Source organism: Colobus angolensis, unplaced genomic scaffold (genome assembly GCF_000951035.1).
Source record: "Colobus angolensis palliatus isolate OR3802 unplaced genomic scaffold, Cang.pa_1.0 Scaffold148, whole genome shotgun sequence".
Taxonomy (NCBI): domain Eukaryota; kingdom Metazoa; phylum Chordata; class Mammalia; order Primates; family Cercopithecidae; genus Colobus; species Colobus angolensis.
Window position 1 is genome coordinate 264,546 of NW_012114577.1, and position 21,966 is coordinate 286,511.

A 21,966-nucleotide genomic window follows, 5' to 3' on the forward strand; every position below is an offset into this window, starting at 1 on the left:
AAACCTCATGTCCTCTGAGCTGGTCTCATATTATGTATGGCACTAAAGGTATCTTATACAAATGCCATAGCTGGTCTTTGAAAGAGCACCCTTTTCATATGCATTCAAGATGTAACTATTGTCTTCTACTAGATAGTGGTAAGAACCCAAAGCATTTCTCCTGATTTTCCCCCTAAAACCTTCGACCATTGGATTTGGAAGAAAGACATTGAAAATATCATTTCCACACAACATACTGCACTCAAGCAACATTCAAACCCAAGTCCATTGGGATTCTAGTCAGAAGTCATCAGCAGTGGCCTGATTGTGCTGGGAGCTTCTCTCTGCTCTGACCAGATGTGGTTAGAACTAACTAGATGTTAGGTCTTTGAGAGTCCAATGACGAGGGCACTTGTGGAGAAAAATGCACTCACATGGTGAAAGTCTAATGAAAAATGCAACTCCCTGCCTCTGCCCTCCATTTCATTTGTGCTTTCATGAGAACCCATGTTTACAGGGAAGCTTCTGTTTGCTTCAGCTCCTGGCAGTTGCTTTTGTTTCTCTTCCTGGTGAGTAAGTCGGTGTTGGAAAAGACAGATAGATGGGTTTGGAGATCTAACAACTTTTGCAGGCTTGACAGAATTTTTTCCACACAATGGTTTTTTTGGAAAACGTCCTTAAAAGAGGTCTGCATGGTCTTATCCAGTTCCCTGTTCTTTAACTTTTGTATGCAGATAGAAAGAAAGAGACACTTGGCCAAGACTGCCCCCAAAGAGCTCCACAGTTCTTCTAGAACTGTCTGTGACAGAAGGAATACCTTAGATCTCATCATGCTCCTCCTACTATGAACTAGAGTCTTTCCTATTCTTGTGTAAGTTAATTTTTTTTAAAAAATGTTGTCCGTAGTGGATGTTAACAGGTGAAGGAGCTATTCATTTCTGTACTCCCTGTTTTAATCCTCTTCTACCTTTTTCTTCCAGTCCCTAAAGGGGGAATTCAGACCGATGTAAATCAGAAAGCACCACAGACTCCACTGTGAGCTGGAGACAAGGAATAAAATCAGGAAATGCTTAACTCAACAGGCAATCTCTTTGCTAGCTGGGGCTGTCTAATTAAACAGCTGATTGAGTACATTCACCCACATCTCCTGCAGTGGGCATCATGAAATCTAAGCACTAAGCTACAATACTTATTTGGAAGATTTTTTCACACAGTATTAAGGAAGAAACAGCTTTTACAAAATCACAGCTCCATCACCTTTCTAGTGCTAATGACCAGGTTCAAATATGAAATATCACTTTCCAGTCCTCTGTCCTCTGTCTTTTGAGGACCCAGCATTCACCTGACCCACACAACTCGCAGCAAACCCCAAGCCAAATGAGACCTGAGCAAGTGAAAATTACAAAACCAGCAATTCTCTTTCCATTGGTCTGTCAGCATGAAGTGCCCACTTTCCCTGCAGTGTTAATAACCAAATATGAAATATTTAAATGGCTGCAAATTGCATCAATTAAAATTGTTTCCATCCCAAGTAAGCGCAGATTGCTTGGCTGTTTTGACCCAACGTCTTTTTATGTTTGATATACTTTCTTAATTAAAAAGTGCACAATGATCAAAAAAGCATGGGTAATTGTAGCATTAAGTTTTAAGTGCAAAATCTAAAAAAAGGAAAAGGCTGAGGTTGAACTCTTTTGTAACATATCAACTTCATGTATTACTGCTTCGTTACTTTGAAAACATAAGAAGCCATGGATATGAGGGGTGCTTTTTGATGCTAAAGTTAAGCTTGGTTTCTTTACCTAGGAAATGATGACCGTTTGGTATGACCAGGCCTTAAGGAGCAGAACAAACACTTAAGGATGTCAAGGGAGGATGCTTCAAATTGAGCCCCAAACACAGGAGCTTCCACAGTTTGACGTAGTCTTTTAACAAATCAGATCAGATCAGTTTTTCTTCTGTTTAATACCCTCCAATAGCTTCCTACTGCATTTAGAACAAATCCAAGCTGCTGACCACAGGCCACGGGGCCCCACAAGCCCAGACAACATGCTTCCCTCCTTTTCTTCCACTCACCTCTCTCTAGCCACATTGGCTGAATGTTTTCTGGGAAACAGAGATTATTCAGTTTTTTTCCAGAGGTAACCTTCACCCTTTCAGTTTCCTCTGCTGAAATAATCTTCCTCAGATAATTTTTAGGATTTCTGCCTCTTTCTCTTCCTTTAATCTCTGTTCAAATACTCTCTCTCCAGAGAGATTTTCTCTGACCACTTTATCTCCCTCCCTGTCCCCTCTCACTGCTGACGCTCTATCATGTCACCCTGTTGATCTCCTTCATCCCACACAAGGCTCTCAGAAATGACTTCTTTGACCATCATGTTCTTATTCAATACCTGTTTCTTATTCAATACCTGGTGAATCTTCAGAACCCGGAACGGTGCCTACATACAGCTGTGCCAAGTACTCCACTGAAATGATTAACACTGGCTCCACACCCAGGAAGCCTATAGATGTAGGTTCCTTCTGACTTAAAATGGAAGGGAATTCAGATGTGGGCCCCTCCCAGGCTCTGATCTGCTGACATCCAGCAGCAGGAACCGGTGATGTGATGGCTTCTTTGCTATTGGGAGATAAGAACCAGAGGAGTTTGCTAGGGGAACTGCATCTGAGGGAAGGAGCTTTATTAGGGACAGTCCACCAGTTATGCTGTGTGTGTGTATGTGTGTGTGTGTGTGTGTGTGTGTATATGTATATATATGTTGAATGTTCTATTAAAACATCTATGAAATGGTACCTCTGAGGGAAAATGAAAGATTGTCTTTTCTTACAGGCTGTTTCCATGGTAGCGTAATACTCTTGGGCAGCACCCTAATGATGAGTTATTACTTTTTAGCTAAAACACATTGTAGGGAACCAATTAATAATATAACTTCCACAGCGAAACAATAGGTTAATTTTTCTTTCATTTATTCTCAGATGCAAACATGCACAGACATATGTGTAATAATTTATCCCAAGCTCTGACTCACTTGTCTTTGCTCTTTCTTCACTGAGTTAGCAAAAGAAGGGAAAAGGAGGTGATATTGACCCTCTGGGAATCCCTCAGGCGAAAGATGTAGGTGGCATCGCAGATGTTGCCCTGAGAGAGAGTGTTTTAATCACAAAAATCCCTTTCTAAAACTGCCAGACCAAGTGTTCTAGCAGCTATATTATGTCAGATGTGATTGCACCTATGGTGCCTCTTGAGCTGCGTATCAGAACTGATATTACAAAATGGTTTGACTGATTGCAAGGGCTTCTGAGAGAGATGCATCTGACATAATGAGAAACCTCTCCCTGGAGGAGTAGCCAAATCTCTGTTTGGCCAACTGGTCTTGGAGGCTCAGGGTGGTATCCTCCTTGTGGTCAAGATGCACAGATGGCTCAGATTAGCGGAATCGCCTGCAAGGGAGAGGAGATGGCAGGGATTAGTACAGAGTGGAGCCAAGGACAAGGCTGGGACAAGGCAACATCGGACCGTGTCCCATGGGCTTCTGAACAGCTAAAAGGCTTATGGATTTCTCTCTTAGGAACTGGGAATGTATTTGGTAGCTTAAGAGGTTAAATCCCTGGATTTCATGGTGCTTCTATATTTCTCAGATGCCTTTGTCCTCTTCCTTCCAAGTCCCATTTCTTCAGGCAGACCTGGATGTAGAGATGCCATCAAACTTATATATTATCCACAAAGAAAAATAATCAACAGAAATAGTTCACATGTTCATGTGTTCATGAGGGCTCAGGAAATCTAAATCCCCCAATGCATACACATCAGATTATCATCTTTGATTTAAGGTAATATTTTCAAGCCACATATTTGTCAAGTATAAAGAAAATATAAGATAAGGAACAGCAGGGAAAATACAATAAAGAACTAAAATATCCTGCATCTCCTGCCCTAGAGCTGCTGCTACATGAAGATGGAAAAACAAATAAAAGACTGCAGCCGTTGTGTAAGTTACTGACACATTGTATTCTAAAACTGATTATATATTTTTTTCACAGCCCATGGAGAAAGTTGGATAATAGAAAAATAGAATATTCTATTAGTAGATATAGCTATATCATAATGTAGTTCACTTCAAAGTTCAAAAGTAAACCAAAAGAGGGATTTATCAATAAATAATACTTTAACTGGCCCAAATAATTTTCAAAGATTTGTTAAAATGGAATTGAGAATCATTTCTACGCAGTTTGATACATACAAAAAGATGTGCCTAAATATTTTCTAGAAATAGCTTCAAGTGACTACCGGGTGAAGAGTAAAAAGAAAACGTAATGACATATCTCAGAGAAGGGAAAAGGTTGACATGTTTATAGAAAAGAGAAGAACGACTGTTCTTGAAAGAAAAGACAAATGTGTACAGAGCATCTCCACATTGAATTCACGGAGACTCTTCTATTTCACCCTCAAAGGAACTCCGAAGGGCTTCCCTGTGTCCCTCTCACAGGTGAGGGGAGTGGGCTCAAAGCAGTTAGATAATTTGTCCAAAGGGAAAATGACTGATCATGTACAGTGGTGGATTCCGAGCCCAGATTCATTAAAGCTAAGGAATTACCGCATTTGGTAAGTTCTCACCTAGATGCCTTTACATTTCTACAGAGGGCAGATCGCAACTGAAAATAAATAAACCAAAATAAAAAGATTTTAGGTTTTAATTTTCTAAATGTCTTTTTTCATATCGAATTGATATTTATTTCAAGACATGCCATGTCAAAATAAAAAAAGAGTCCACCCTTGTCTTTAACAATAATATTGCGTTATGAAAGCACTTTACAAACGCCATCCCACCTTTTAGCATAAGTTACAGGTATGTGGGTTAATTAAGGATCTTATCCAGATCCTTAATTACAAGGTGACAATAAGTGGGAAGTGTAGGCGGAAGAGGAAAAAGAGTGGACTGTTTCTTCTAGTTAAGGGTTTTACTGCAATGAGGGGATAAGGAAGTATGAAGCTATTTTTGTTGTCTTTTCATCTTTACACTGTTGATATGGTTTGACTCTGTGTCCCCATCTAAATTTCATCTTGTAGCTCCCATAATTCCCGTGCGTTATGAGACGGGCCCGGTGGCAGGCGATTGAATCATGGGGCAGGTCTTTCCTGTGCTGTTCTCGCGATAGTGAATGGGTCTCACGAGATCAGACGGTTTTAAAAATGGGAGTCTCTCTGTGCAAGCTGTGTTTTTGCCCGCTGCCATCCTGTTGGCATGCCTTCCTCCATGATTGTGAGGCCTCCCCAGCCATGTGGAACTGTAAGTCCAGTGAACCTTTCTTTTGTAAATTGCCCAGTCGTGGGTATGTCTTTAAAAGCAATGTGAAAACGGACTAATACAACTGTGTGAAGTAATGCTTACAACATAAATTCAGCAGGCTTTTCCTAAGCTGTATCTCAGAAGTTTTCTTCCTGCAGATAACGTATTTACAAATGTGTAAATTAGCTTACACAGCAATCTCACAGTAACTGGTAAAGATTAAAAGGGTGCACTCCTAGTATATTTGCTTGCAGTGTTTAAAAAAAAAAATATTGCCATGGTGATGAAGCTCTAAATAGATCTAACAAAACATCTAAAAATTGAAAGTAGTTTTAAAAACAGGGCAAAGGAACAAATATCACCAAAGGAAAAAAAAGATTAATTGTAGGTTAAATAACAAACAAGATCATTAGTCAATTAACAAAACTGTACAGGTCTAATAAAAAGCAAAAGCAACCTAAAAGACCCAACATTTAAAAAATGCTAAAATGTCATGTAAGAAGGAATTCAAATGGGTTGCAAGGGCAAAATAGCAATAAAGTACATTGGAATTAGAGATGTTTGTTTGTCAAAGATAAAGCAAATAAGCTGCATCTATAGTGGGCCACAACTTGAAGAGTTTTTAAATTTGTTGTTTGGACTATCTGAGACCCCAAATGACTTTACTTTGGAGGTGATAAAATACAGGATTTAAGAGCACTGACTTCCAAGTCAATCTTCTACTTTGTAATGCTTGATTAGAAACCTCTTATTCTGATTTTTAGCTTTCTTATCTGTAAAATAGGGAAATTATATTAATTTTTAAGGTTTCTGAGAGTTTAAAAAATGATACGTGTATTTTAAATTGACTAGACCTAAGATCGCTGAGTTGATAGAGTCGCAAGAACAGATCAAGTGAAATAAGAGATTAAATGTTATGAAGGGTTATTCATTTCCTTAATTACTTGAAACGTTCATTTTTCAACTTATGGTATTGAGACTTTGCACCAAGTTTTACGTTTCCTATGATCTATAAGAAGTCCTAAGAGCAAAGTTTCTGAACAAACAGAAAAATAGCGTAATTCTTGACTTCTAGTAATAAATTGAACAAAGGCAGAAGTCAATAAGAATTAACAGAAAGGCTGGGCGTGGTAACTCACGCCTGTCATCCCAGCACTCTGGGAGGCTGAGGTGGGCATATCATGAGGTCAGGAGTTCGCAACCAGCCTGGCCAACATGATGAAACCCCATCTCTACTAAAAATACAAAAATTAGCCGGGCGTGGTGGCACGGCTCTGTAATCTGAGCTACTCAGCAGGCTAAGCCAGGAGAATCACTTGAACTCGGGAGGCAGAGGCTGCAGTGAGCGGCCATTGTGCCACTGCACTCCAGCCTGGGCAACAGGAGCGAAACTCTGTCTCATCAAAAAAAACAAAACAAAAAAAAAAAAAGAAAAGAAAAGAGTTAACAGAAAATAACAGAGAAAAGAATCAATGAATTCAAAAGCTGGTTCTTTAAAAAGATAAATAAAATAGAAACATTTCTAGCCTAACTGATAAGGAAAAATAACAGAAAGAGAAAGACAGAGAAGACACAAATTACCAATATCAGGAAGGAAAGAGAATAACATGACAGCCCCTATAACAGACATTAAAATGATAACGAAATATGAAAAAACTTATGTCAATAAATTTGACAATTTAGATAAAGTAGACAAACTTTATAAAAGACACCAACTACCAAAGCTCATTCAAGAAGAAATAGACAGCCTGAATATCCCTATGCCTATTAAAGAAAGTGAATTATGAGTTAAAACCTCCCCACAAACAAAACGCCAGGCCCAGATTGCTTCACTGGCAAATTCTACCAAACATTTAAAAAGAAGTAATACCAATAGCACAATTTATTTCAGAAAGTTGAAGAGGAAAAAACACTAACTCATTTTGTGAGGCTAGAATTATACTTATACCAAATCCTGACAAAATAATGACAGGAAAATAAACTGTAGACAGATGTCCATCACAAACACAGATACAAAAATTTTAACAAAATTTTAGCAAGTTGAATACACTTATTTGTAAAAGGATAATGCATCATGACAAATTGGATGTTGCCTCTGAGTTGCTGGGCTGATTCAACATTCCAACACCAACCTCCTTTGGATTAATGTTTAAATCACATACCTTTTTCATCCTTCCATTTTTTAAACTTTCAGTGTGTTAATATTTCATTCGTGCCTCTTATAAGCAGTGTAGAGTAAGGTTTTATGTCTTCATCGAGCCTATTATTACTAATAAAAGATTATAGATTTTTAAATATCTTACTTCAGTTCTATACATTTTTGGTTTATATACTTTGAAACTGTGCTGTTAGCTGCAATAAATTTAGAATTGATGTTTATGTGTTTGGTGAACATTTTTATTATACAATCATCTCATAACTATTTCCACTTTAATAACTTATTTGTCAGATAAATTTGACTACATAAAAATTAAAAACTATTTGTCAAATAACACCGTTAAGGGAATTTTAAACATTAAACCGTAAGTGGGAAAAGATACATGGAACACATACATCTGAAAAGAGCTATGTCCCAGAGTATGCAAAACACTAAGAATCAATACGAAAAATATCAGACACCCAACAGCAAAATGGACAGGACATTTGAACTGGTACTTCAAAAAATGATATTCTAATGACCACTAAACATGAAAAGGGGCTCAACCTCATTAGAATTCAGGGATATTTAAACCATGACGAGTAACCATCACACTTACTAGAAGGAACAAAATTTAGATGTCTGAAAATATTCAGAATTCGCAAGGATATGGAGCAATGGGTCCTCTTATGTAAACCTGGGTGCATTTTGGTACATATTGGTGTATATTGGCACAGCCATTTTAGTAAATGACATTTTACACTACATTTTATTACATATATACACTTTATTCCAGCAGTTTCACTGCTAAATATACCCTTGTGAGAAATGTGTACACATGTACATCAAAAATATGTTTAAGAATATTCATAACAGCACAACGTGTAATCACTAAAAACTGGAAACAACCCCAATATCTATTAACAGTAGAACTGATAAATGAATTTGGACACATTCATAGAGCAGAATACTAAACAGCAACTAAAATGAATGAATCATTTCATGCAACAATTTGGATGAATATTACAAACATATTGAGCAAAATAAGTTGGAAAACGCATACCATATGATTTCATTTATACCAAGTTTGAAGACAGACAAGCAACCTATTGTTTTAGAGGTCAGGAGAGGTAGGGGATGTAGGGTAATTTGGGGAAGGAGAGCAGGAGCTCTATGGGGTTCAATAATGTTCACTCTATTGATGGGAAGTGGTTACAGAGGTGTGTTTACTTTGTAATAGTTCATCAATCTCTGAGTTTATGACTTGTAAACTTTTCTATATGTATGTTGTACCTCAATTTAAAAGTTAATAAAAGTTCTTCAGACTTAAATAAAGCTAAATTTATTTTTATTTCATTTTTAAAATTTTTCTTATCAAGAAAAAAAAAAACTAAATATAAATTTCTTTCTGAATTTCTTGACACTGAAACCACAAAACAGATAATATTGAATTATGTCAAACTTATTTTCTAATGTAAAGAAAAATCCAGCTACTTTCAGTGGACCATGTTCTGCGAGCCGTACTCCCAGGTAGAGTATGCCTCCATTTAGAGAAAATTTCTATAACGCTTCTGTGCCAGTTCCGTGGGGAAAAGATTGTGCCTTATTGATTCACCATTGTGTGTCTAGTACCTAGACTAATTTCTAGAGCAAATTAGGTGCTCAACAACATTTGTTGAATGATTAAATGAGTTAAAGAGAAAGAAAACTTTGTCACTTGAAGCAGTTATAAAGGTAGGCCTGGGCTCCACTCTTATTGAAAGGAGGCAAGGAAATGGTTCAAACTAGGGAAATGTCTGCTGTGTGAACACTGGTTTGTGAATATTCCTCTTATTATAAACACATATGCTGTGAAAAGCAGCTCAGGAAATTGCAGGAGAGGAGTCTTCACTGTTGTCTTTTCCTACCAGCCTGATAAGTCATGAATACATCACAGTCGCCTACTTGAAGCCCACCTCTACTTTGACTGAGTTACACGCACCCACTGGAAGTGATTTTAAATGACCTTTATCAGAGAGGTTGCAAATAGGGGCATGTTTCTTCCAAGGAGCACACGAGTTAGCTTTCCTCAGTGTCAGAATTTATATATTGAAAGTAATAACTTACAAATATTCTGTGATTGAGCCTTGACCTTTCCATGAATTTTTTTCACTTTAGAGTGACTCGTACATGGACAGGTAGAAAATCCACATGTGATGCAGAATCTAAGCTCTGGAGAATTAGTCTCAGTACAAATTGTCTTTACCAGGCATCTTGGCATTTAATCACACATTGCCTTGAATTGTTGTTTGCTCTTTTCGTAGAAATATTCCTCATCTCCCGTCTAAACTGTAAGTTCATTTCAATCTGGAGCTGTGAGCATTTATTCTCAGATGTCTCACCTGGACACTGAGCCATTAAGAAACATGAACTGATCTGAGCCAAGTACCAACCGTGTGGGCTGAGCAGTTTGGATCACAGCTGACCACCATCTGGCAGCCCACATATTCCCAAGAGTCAAGGGCGTTAGCCAAGGCCCATCCAGGAAGACAGAATCTATGTTAAGTATTTAAAACAAATAATTTAATTCAGGGAATTGGTAACACAGGTGATGGAGGAGTTGGAAAGCCAATAGAGAGAGAGATGAGGTTCCTCAGGTATTAGCCACATCAGGAAGCCACGGCCACTCCTAGGCTAGAAAAACAAAAGGAGGAGGCAGTGTGGCTGGAGCCCAAGAGTCAAGGTCACCAAATGAGCTGGGTCCATGTGGGCTGGTTCAACAAGAGCCAGAATCACAGGAGATGCAGCTGCTGGCGGAGAAGCTACCCAAGGCAGAGTGGGAGGGAGCAAAATCCATGGCATCTCCCTTCCCTCACCCTCCAAATTCTTCCCACTGCCCCCCACTGGTCAGGCCCAGCTGGAAGGGCTAGGAATAGTTGTAAGGGCAAGGCAGAGCCACAGTGGGCGTACCAAGTCCTTATTCAGTTTCCTTAGCCCTTCTCCCTCTTCCTTTGTTGCAAAGATGCATGTTCTCTGGTGCAGTTGAATTCAGCTGTGGATCATCTGCTCTACCCTCTGCAACCCCATCCTCATAGCCACCCTCCTAGGCATGTAGGAGATGCCGGGCCTTTCCAAGGAACAGCAAGGTGGCCAGGGTGGTGGAGCCTAGTGAGTGAAGGGACTGGGGAAGCAGTGGCGGTCAGAGAAACAAGAGAGCATAGCGTATCCTGCAAGGCCTTTGGCTTTCCTCTGAGTGAGTGAGTAGGGGAGGCCTCTGAGGGTTTTCAGCAGAGGAGTAATGGGATCTGACATTTTCATTACAATAATTCTGGCTGCTGAGTTGAGAATCCACTGTGGTAGAGGGGAAGGAGAAGGGCAAATGCAGGGAGACCAGATAGGATCATTATGATGATAATTCAGACAAAATGGTCCAGGCCAATGTTGGTGAGGAGCCAGGGTTGAGCTCTAGGGTTCCTCAACTTTAGGCATCAGGGAGATGAGGAGGGATGAGGAAGCGCACTGAAGACGCGGCCAAGGAGCAGAGATGAGGAACAGGAGGGTAGTGTCTTAAAAGCCAATTGAGGAAGGTGTAGCAAAGAGGAGGGAGTGGTCAGCCTATCAGTCCTGTCACCACTGATGGCCAAGTCGGAGGAAGACTGAGAAAGTTGGATTTATCCGTCTGCAGTTTTTGGTGACCCCCATGGGGCCAGTGTTGGCAGCATGGTGGGGTGACAGCTGATTGCAGTGGGTTGAGGCACAGGGGCTTGAAATGAGCTGGAGACAAGGAGAGGCTTCCCTTTCCAGGTGTTTGGCTGCAGAGGCAGATAGAGGCATGGGATGTGGCTGATCAGGGAACTGAGTTTTGTTTATTACTGATTTTGAATGTGAGAAATAAGAGCATGTTTCTACGCTAAAAATAAAGGTGCACTAGAAAGGGGAAGACATGATTTAGGATACATCCTAAAATTAGAATTTTGGTGGAATGCTGTCCTTGAAAGGTTAAGAGAGGATGCAATTTTATTATATTTTTATTTTATTTTTAAATAAAATTGTATTTCTTTAAAGTGTACAACATGTTTATATATACATAATAAAGAATATGATACGTATATATACACATACATAGGAATGACTATTCATATCAAACTAGTCAATATTCGTCTCCTCACAGTTACCTGTGTGGGACGGGGCGGGGCGTAGTGAAAGCACTTAAAATCTAGTCTCTTTGCAAATCTCCAGTGTACAATACAGTATTACTAACTATAGTCTTCTGCCATACATTAGATTTCTAGAATTATTCATCCTACATAACTGCAACTTTGTACCCCTGAACTAACATCTGTGCATTTCTCCCACCTCCCACCCCTGGCAACCATGCCCTGTGTAGTCAGCTTTTTTAGATTCCACACATAAATGAGATCAGGCAGTATTTTATCTTTCTGTGCCTGGCTCAGTCCACTTGGCATAACATCCTCCAGGTTTAAGGATGGAGTTTCAGCATTACCAGCCTTTTATGGCACCTGGGCCTTTCCCAGCACTAGGGGTACTATGTCCCAGGAAACCGTCAGCCCTGGGCAACCAGGATGGTTAGTAACCTGAAGTGAAGTTAGCAGGAAGCAAGAACAGCCATCAATGAGATTGGGTAAGGCTGCCGCGTCCCTGTAATTACAGCCACTTTGGAGTTTGAGGCAGGAGGATCACTTAAACCCAGGTGTTTGAGACCAGCCTAGGCAACAGCAAGACCCCCATCTCAAAGGAAAAAAAAAAGACTGGGGAAGGAGGTGCTGGGGATTTTTTTGGTAGCAAAGTGAACCTGGGGATACACCTCCAACTGGGCCACACGAGTCACTAAATCCCAAGAGAGCACGAGAGAATGGAGACAGGTGGCCTTTTCCTTATGGTTTTTAAGCTTCTGAAGCTTCTGATCAAAACAATCTGTCATGAGAGAAAATCTTCAGCAACAAAGGCTTTGAGCTCATGGGGGAAAAACCCCAACTAATGTCCAAAAAGAAATAAAATAGGAGTCTTAGCTGATAGCCAGTGAAAAGAGAAAAGTTCAAAATATTACCCACATCACCTACCATATCTCTACAGTTAATGGAAAATCACATTGTCTGCGAGCTTTTTGGAAAGAGGTTCACTAGATAAGATCGTCTGAAAAAACTCTGACATAGAGAACTATTGACCATACCATTTGTTTTTCTTCTATTCTCTGGCTGTGATTGTAAACTTTGCTTGCTTGATAAGAACCCTTCATGTGAAGGAGCTACAGATAACATCCTCCTAGGTCCCTGGCTCATGCTCAAATGATAAATCATGTCAAGATAAGGAAATCATTTGGTTCTTTAAAGTTGAAAAGAAGATGTGATTCAAAATGTTATTTTGTGGATATATGGAATGGTTTCCTATAATCAGTTACCCAAAATAAACCATATTATTTAGCGACTGTCTGCAGAAAGGCAACCTAACAGATGTTTAAGACAATGAAAGAAAGCTGAAAATATCTCAAATATAGAAGAGCTTTTTAAAAAACAAAACCAAACCAAAAAAAAAAAAAAAACGTGTATTGATTTTGGAGTGAGGGAATGAGAGACATATGTTTATATATTTCTCATTCCCTCACTAGCCTGATATTGCTTTTATGGGACAATTTTTTTCTACATAAAATAGAAACTGATGCTATGAACACTTACTTCAAGTCTAGGAGCAAAATATATGAGTTGAAGCTATACATGATCAGGATTTTGAACTGTAAGAAATGTGGCTTGCGTGGAAATCTCTGAAGTCTATGAGATCACAAAGTGGAAGTCACAGACAGGTAAACTGTGTCTGAGGAAGGGGCAAAGAAGAAAAGGAGAAAGAACGGGGCACATTTGGAGTCACAGGTATTTTTGTTGCAATTTCACCATAGAATATAGGGCAGGGGGTTTCTTTTATGGATGAGAGCAGTAATCCACAAATATGACACCTTTTTTCCCACCCTCCCCCAGTCTGCTTACCCAAATCACTCATACTTCCTATCTACCCCAAATAACCCGTACTTCTTGTCTGCCCCAAGACATCCAGTGCCTTAGGCCTCAGGGCTGAGACTGAGAGCGCATGCCAACTGCACCTGTGTGGGGACTGAATTCTCGGAGAAGGGACCCAATAGGTAAATGACTCCAGAAAGTCGTCTCCCAGCAGCCAGAATGAGACAGGAAATGAAGCTGATTTATTGACAAGGTACGGGAGCCAAGGCTGGGCCAGGTCTAGAATCGGGAAATGGGGGCATTTTCTACTGAGCAGATAGCCTTTGCTTCTCCCTCACAGCCATGTGTCATATTTTTGGATTACTGCTGTCAGTACTACTTCACCCACAAGAATCAGGCAGGTGGCAGCTGAGAGTCCTGCCCAGGGTTTCTCCCAGTTTTCCTCAAAAGCACCAGGGTGGATTCAAGGGTCTGCGATAGACCCAGTTTAGAAGCCTCAGGTGAGAGCCCTGAATTCGTGTGCCCTGAGCTGAGGACAAGTGTTCTGGGTCACTAGAGAGCATTTTCTGGTGATGACTAAAGAATTCTCTGTCTCTGTTCTTTCCTGGTTTATTCTCCTGATATAAAATCCCAGGCTGTGCTAACAGCTTCACAAGGGGGAGTTTCTGAAGAGCCCTGGATAGCACATCCAATAGGAATCTCTTGTGTGCAGCTCCCTGTTCCAGTCCTGCACACGAAGCAACTCCCAGGTTCGGGGCAGCAGGGAAGATGCAAACACTCACCTGTGGCCACAGAGGGTGGGCACTGGATGTCGAGAGTGGACAGCCACTCATGCAGGTAGGAGGCCAAGGCAGGAGGTCCTGGTTCTGCCCCTGGAAGGAAGCAAATTCTAAGCATGAGCGAGGGGAAGCCAGCAGGTGAGGCACCAGGGTTTCCCCTCCTCCTGCTGAAGAGTTCTGAGTCCTACATTTTGCTGAGGAGCACCTTTCTCTCCTGGCTCTTCTGCTGCCTCCCTTCTCTCCCTTCACCCCCTTTTTACTGCTATGTAATCCTAAGCTCCATGGTAGACAAGAGGATCTGCAACTGTGCGGGTGAGTGTGCGTATTGGTGAGATGTGGGCATTGGTGAGATGTGGGCATTTGGAAGGAGAAGAACCGTCAGAATTATTTGGGGGAAAAGAAGGAGGTTTCCATTCTGGGTTCTTTCTTTACTTTACTTTACTTTTCTTTTTTTAGAGACAAGGTCTTGCTCTATCACCAAGGCTGGAGTGTAGTGGCACCATCATGCCTCACTGTTACCTCCCACTTCTGGGTTCAAGTGTTCCTCCTACCTCAGCCTCCTGAGTAGCTGGAACTAGAGGTACATGCCACCATACCTGGATAATTTTTAATTTTTTCATAGCTATATGCTGGTGCCACTGTCCTTTGTCTCCTACCCCAAAGCTATGCCTGTTTCATTGTGACAACATTGTAGCCCAGGAAAAAAAAAAAATATATATATATATATGTATATAATTATATATATTGTATTATAATATACATTATATCAGATATTGTAATATTTATATATTATAATATATTGTATATATGTTACCATCCAGTAAAGGAGCCTGTGTATAAAAGGAAGGAGCTTCATCAGGGGTCTCCGGAGGCTCTACACTGATGCCTCTTTAGTCTGATTTCCAGTGATTTAAGTCAAACACATTTTTGCAGAAAGGGAGGAAAAAATGGTGTGATGAGGGAAAGAAGTGCTCACCTGCCAGCATTCCCACCTACCCACTGCACCTACCGACCTTGGCTTTCCTGGAGGCAGTGAATGTCACCCACAGCACGGAGGTCACCAAGAGGCTAGGCAAGCAAATGGGATTTTTAATGGGAGCACCTCTTGCCTCAGCTTTGCTGTTCAGCATACTCATGAATGCTCAGCCAGTCCAGTTCTGCCTCTCCATGCGCATATGTTCGTGTATATATAAACATATTTTACCATCCGGTAAAGGGGCCTGAGTATAAAAGGAAGGAGCTTCATCAGAAGGCTCTGGAGGCTCTACACTGATACCTATTTAGGCTGATTTCCAGTGATTTAGATCAAGCACATTTTGCAGAAATGAAGAGAAAAAGATGGGTAAAGAAATGTTTGATTTACAAGGCCTTTTTCCATGCCTTGTAAAATTCACCTAGGCTATGTTCCATTCTCTTGGGAGTGATGCCTACTTCCCAGATTAATTCCATTAATGTCTGATTTCCAGTGATTGAAAAAATTTCCTAAATTCAGTTCGAGATTAGCCTGTTGCCTAGGCTAATCTGAAACTGCTGGCTTTGAGCAATCCTCCAGCGTCAACCTCCCAAAGTGCTAGAATTACAGGCATGAGCCACCGCACCCATCTTGTAACTTCATTCTTTGATCACCGGTACACACCTCACCCAAGGGTCATTGTCCTCTCTCCTTCCATGAATTTAAGCTCCTTTGCATCTCCCTTATTTATTGCACTGCCTGACAGATAGGGGTGTTTGGTGAAGATAGGCTTGATGAATGAATGAATGCCCAAATGAAGAAGACAGGCTGAGCTTCCAGAAAATTGTTCTTATCCCACCCTGCCTGTAGCTAAGAAGCATCCAAGTGGGGCCTGTCTGTCCAGCCCAGGCTTAAGAATCATCTTCTCCTTTCCCATTGAAGCCATAGGAAAGCCACTGTTCTGGCCACCAAGGCCAAGAAGGACCATAAAGCTCAGGGCCTGACCACAGGGCAGCCAGTCCAGTTCTACCTCTCCATGTGCTTATGGAGTCACAGGTTTGCCCCTCCTGGTCCTTCCTAAGGGGAATAACAACGTGAATACTCTCATGTTGCCAGCCCTCAGAGAACAGAATTCTCAGGGCCAAGAAAGTGAATGGAAGGTTTGAAAACATATTCTGGTCACCATATTAGACACAGGAAACCAAGACACATAAAGACTGACAGTGCTTACAAGCTACAGCGTCTCTCCTGGCAAATGTTGGATGAAGAAAATCCACTGAAGAGTTATTCACACTATGTTCTAGATCCTACATGGTCATTAAAGGGAAGCACATTACCTCCTCATTCAGGGATGGCCAGTGCTACATTTATCTACTCATTTTTTCTCCATCTCTGCAAAAAGGTGTTTGACCTAAATCAATGGAAATCAGGCTAAGTAGGTATCAGTGTGATCCACCCTTCCTGATAAAGCCCCTTCCTTTTATACCGAGGCCCCTCTTCTTCCGGATGGCAAAAGCAAGATGTCTTCTTTCTGGGCTCCATTGTCGTCAAAATGAGCCAGGCATAAAGCTAAGTTCTAGAAGCCTTCCAGGCTCCAATTCCCAGGCTAGACTTTGTCTCCTTCCCTCCTTCCCCTGTGTTGCAGGAGCCCATCTCAGTACCAAGGATATGCTCAAGGACAAACAAGTGTTCTTTTAGTGCTGTCTCTGCCCACCCCATTCCTTCCATTGGCCTGGCCCCCTGCTTCAGGGGCTCTGCCGTCCTCTGGGTCTTTAATGTGCCTTGTAAAATTCACCTAGACTGTGTTCCATTCTCTTGGGAGTGATGCCTGCTCCCCAGATTAATTCCATAGAAGAAACTGAGGTTAATTGTTTAATGCTTAGCTCCTGCTGGAAATATTGACATTTTAATAGGGAGTTGTTAAAGGACTGGAGAGTTGCATTTTAGAAAAATCAATCTAGAAATTATGTAGAGTAAGGAATGGAGATAGGAGAATTAGAAAAGAGGAAAAAGAGTTAGCAGGCTACTATATAAAACTAAGTACGAAATTATGAGGGTATCGGCTGGAATGACTGTCATGCACTGGCAAATATTTGCCATTTTTCGGATGCCAGACTCTAACAGTTTTCCTGTGTTTGGGAAACATTGAAATGAAGCTTTCTCTAGGTAAAAGCTAGAACTTTGATCAGAATGAACTCTTTCTCAGCCTTCTTGGCACCTAATGTGAAGCCACAAGACTTAAACTTGGCTAATCAGTCACTCATTTAAGAGAGAAAGCAGATGCTCAAAAGATGTCATTTTCTGGCAAAAGAGGTAGAATATGGCAGAGAGATACCATGATTTCAGAAGCCACAGGACCTCCAGGCTGTGGGAACTCCCTGCTTTAATCTCTGGAGATTCTGAGTTTCCTCATATTTTTTAATAGATAAGTTTTCTTTCTGCTTTGCTTTCTACCTAGAAAGGGATTCATTCTGGCAACCCTGATTTACACGAGAGGATATTGAAAGGATTTGATGAAAGTTATCCCACTGATTCCTTAACAAGATGGTAAGCACTTAAAAGGACTCAATTTCGTCTTCTTGACTACCCTGGTGGTGCTTAGACTATATACAGGCATTTCATAAGCAATGAGGATGAGGCACACTAACTGAAAATATTTTGAAAGTTGTAAAAGACCCTCTGATTCTTAAAGCCACGTTAGGCACAACTCATGCAAGAATTCAGTGGCCTCCAGAGCTCTTAGCTCAGCGGGGTATCCTTTAGGGTAAGTAATTGTACTTCCTGGAAGCCCGCTTTCTCCATCTGTGAAGTGGAGGCCATAGGGAATATCTAACAAGTATCTAGTGATGAAATCCACGGGCTCTTGGAAAGGCCACTGTTTCAGACTGAGAAAGTCTCAGGAAGCCAGGAAGGCATAAGCGCTCCCACAGAAATTGCATTTGTCTCTAAGGTTTGATCTGCCTGTATGAATGAGGGAAAAAATTTAGCATGAGGGATGTTTAAAATTGGAACAAATGCCTTGTGCATTTTTGAGTTTCATTTCCTGTTTTGTTTATCTCCAGAAGAAAAGAAAATAAGGCAAAAAAGTCTCCAGCCGAGCAGAGGCAAGAAGTGCTCCTATTAAAAATCCCATTTGCTTGCCTAGCCCCTTGGTGACCTCCGTGCTGTGGGTAACATTCACTGCCTCCAGGAAAGCCGAGGTCAGTGGGTGCAGTGGGTAGGCGGGAATGTTGGCAGGTGAGCACCTCTTTCTCTCATCATCTACCATCCATCAGAGGCCTGTCTCCCCTGATTCTTATCTGACATGCATTTGCACTGCTTGGAGAGAAGGCGCAAGGAACTAGGAGAAGATGCCATAAAAAACATGGCTCAGGAAGATGACTGCAGCATTGGAGAAACCAGGCATTGATTTTATGGGCCTCTGGGGAAGAGCTCTTGGGTGCTCTTACAAGGATGACTAGGGCTGTGTTGATCTTGAGAGATACAGCTAAGGGGTTGGGGATCAAAAGAATTAAATTGCAGAGGCTTAGGTGTCAAAGTAAAGAGGAACCAAGAAACAAAAGTGTGCAGAGCTTCCCAAACTACGTTCTTAGCGTTTAGTCTTCGCCTTCCTTTAAAACAGCTAAGACAAGGCACGTATCACTGCATTATAAACCTGTTGTAACAGTTACGACCATTTCATAGAGTAATACCAACTTGCCAAAAGGAATGACTCAGAGTTAAATAGTGAAGGGCGGGAAGTGGCTGTCTTTTGTCTCTATAGCGTATTCGTCTTAATACAATGATGTTATCTTTGAAATTCTTAAATTCCAATAATATCATTGCAGTGACAATATTATGAGTTGGGCGTTGGATTCTTACAATCAATGAAAGGTTTATTTGGGTGACTTTAGCTCTTTTTTTTTTTGGCACCAGTTTAACAATAGTAACTATTTATGTCGCTTTACTGTTTAAGATATTTTCTGAACACTATCTCACTTCTTAACAACTCGGTGAGATTGTTTTTCTGACTTTTCCACATTACAGCTGAGAAAACTGAGGCTCAGGGGAAGAGAACTGGCACTTGCCTTTGACTCCAAATCCTGACTCTCCTGGCTGTTCTGTGAAATCCTAAATGATGGTAACCCTGGATACCACCATGCCAGCTTTGGTTGCATGATGGGATTAAAGCCAATATCATCTATCCTGCAGTGAAGGCATGGATGGGAAACTCGCAGTGAAGGAGAACGTAATGCATTGAAATGACAAATACGTTGCATCTGTGCTATAAACTACGACTGAAATGCTTAATGCTCTCCTTAAAGAAGTGAATCAGGTAAGCAAAGCTCTGTTCACCACACGGGAAAGCACCTTCACAAAAACCCAGGCCTGGACTCAGCCCCTGGTTCTGTGCACAGTGCTAAACTCAGTGGGATTTCCAGTAACTCCTGGATGAAGCAGACATTGTTTTGCTCTACAGTCTCTTCCCTATGCTCACAAACTAGCCTCTAGGAACTTATCCCCCACTGGCCAGTTCACATTTTTCGTATGTACTCAGAGGGATATTTTTAAAAATCGACCGACACAGCCTGGGCTCCCATAAGAGAAATGGTTCATGGTGGAGATCCTGTTCAGTCCCCAGGTCCTGCAGCATCAACACAAATGGGGCTTTGATCTGGAGTGCATGTCTTCACCCTGTTTGCTGTTTTCATTGACACTGTGCAATAGGCGCAGTGCAATTTCCTCCCATTTCAGCTCTGGCTTTTCTGAGACAGAACTGGAGGGAAATTGAGCTGTGACTGACGGAAAATACAATGGCTTTCAGTACAGATGTGTCAGGTAGAGCTCCCTGTGGTAAATCTAGCCTAAATCTGTCCAAACAGGCTGCTCTTGTGTTGCCACTTGGGGTTGATTTTTCTTTAAATGAAAGTACGAAATTTGCATAGAACTCCTCCCTGATTTTGCTTTTCTCTCCCTTTCTTTTCCTCTCCTCTCCTCCTTTCCTTTCATTTCCTTCTTTACTTCTTTATCCCTTTCATTCTTTCTTTCTCTTTGCCTTTCTGCCTTTTTATCTTCCCTTCTCTCTTATGCTCTTTCTCTCTCTCCCTCCTTCCTTCTATCCATCCTTCCTTCCTCTTCCCTCTCTTGTGCCTTCCTTTCTTTGATCACATTGGCTAATGTATAAAAGTTCTGTTAAAGATTAATTCCAAGGTCAGTTTTTTATTTTATTTATCTATTTATTTATGTAAAGAAATGGGGTCTCCCTGTGTTGCCCAGGCTGGTCTTGAACTCTAAGACTCAAGTGATCCTCCCACCTTGGCCTCCCCAAGTGCTAGGATTACAGGCATGAGCCATCACACCCAGCCCCAAGGTCAGCTTTTAGATTTGTTCTCAAAGCTTTCCTAAAACTGAGACAGTGATTCCTTACATTAATGAATCGTGTAACTAAGCCCCTCTGTCTGCAGGAATTGTGGGACTAATCTGACACCTAGACGTTGCTTTTGGCTGAGATGGAGGCAGAAAGAACAGCACAGTGCTAGCCCCACAAGCAGGAGCTGCTAAGGCAGGGACAGAGTTGGAGAAGGCACTGCCAAGCCTCATGGGGAGGCCCAGGGCACATTCTTCCCTGGGTACCATTGGAGGACTTCCTGTAAATCTCTAGGTTATGGTAGATGAGGATGCCAGCTCTCGGATGAACCAGCAGATAGGGGCTGTAGGTCAGAGATTTTGCTAAAGGTTAATGAAATCTCCTTGGGACGGTGGCAGCTGGAGGAATGGACTCACCTTTTCCCATGAGTCATCAGGATGTTTATCATACTAAACACCAACTACTAACTGTTACTTAAACCTTCTGTGGGGGGTCTTGTTTAGAATTTGTTCAAAAGGATTTATTTCTGACTCATTAGTGGAAAGAGTTATGTTTGGTTTTTTTTTCACCTGAAGTTACTATCATTGTACAATAATTTATAGTATATACAGACTTTTTCTTTTATTTTGTCTTAATAAATCTTCAAAATAATCCTGTGAAATAGGCACCATCTCCATTTTTCCATATCCCACACAATCTCAACATTTTAAAAAAGCAATCACAGTAATAGTGACAAGTCAGATTTTCCTAGTTATGCTTTCATTCACTACTTTAGGACCTCTAGCATTTTCCTGATGCTGCTACTTGTCTCAGAAATCACTTCCAAATCCAGCACCTCAGTCACAGGATGGAGATGGGGAATTGGCATTTGTATTCTATTATTCCATTCCACCTTACTTTCTTTGTGGCTTCCTGTGTGACAGGGCTGGAAAGATTTTTTTAAATACCTTGTAAGACTCTCTTGCAGCTAGGGTCCTGGATGGTTTGTTTATGATGAACTTGCGTGATTTGGAAGATGGAAGTGTGGCAGGGGCTACTGCCTGTGGCTTCAGCTGCAGCTCTTGGAGCTACTGTCCTGGAGATGATGCTGGGCTCCCTGACTCAGCATCCAGGGTCCAGCCACTAGCTTCAGTGGTGCTGAGAAGCAAGTGTGGTTCTGTACCTGCTGGACATGTGTTCTTGAGCTCCACCACTCGGGAGCTGCTCAGCAGAGGTAGACTGTTCTCCAGTGGGCCAGTTTGTTGCTTTTCTGAGAGTTATCCTACTCGTAGCTCTCCAAAAGATTCTGCAAATTGCTAATTCCTGTTATTGAATCATCTTTTTGCTGAAAGTACCTAGAATATTTTCAGTTTCATGCACCTGAACCCTGGTGGATACATGCCCCTTCTCCCAGTGCTGCCAGGTCTGGGAGTCCCCATAAGTGTGTCCTGTCTGCCTATAGTCACAGCCATCTCACCTCAAGGTGACGGTGGTCATACCTGCCAAACTTTCTTCTGCCCCAGGCCCTTATAGTGAACCCTACTGCTAAGACTTCTCGTG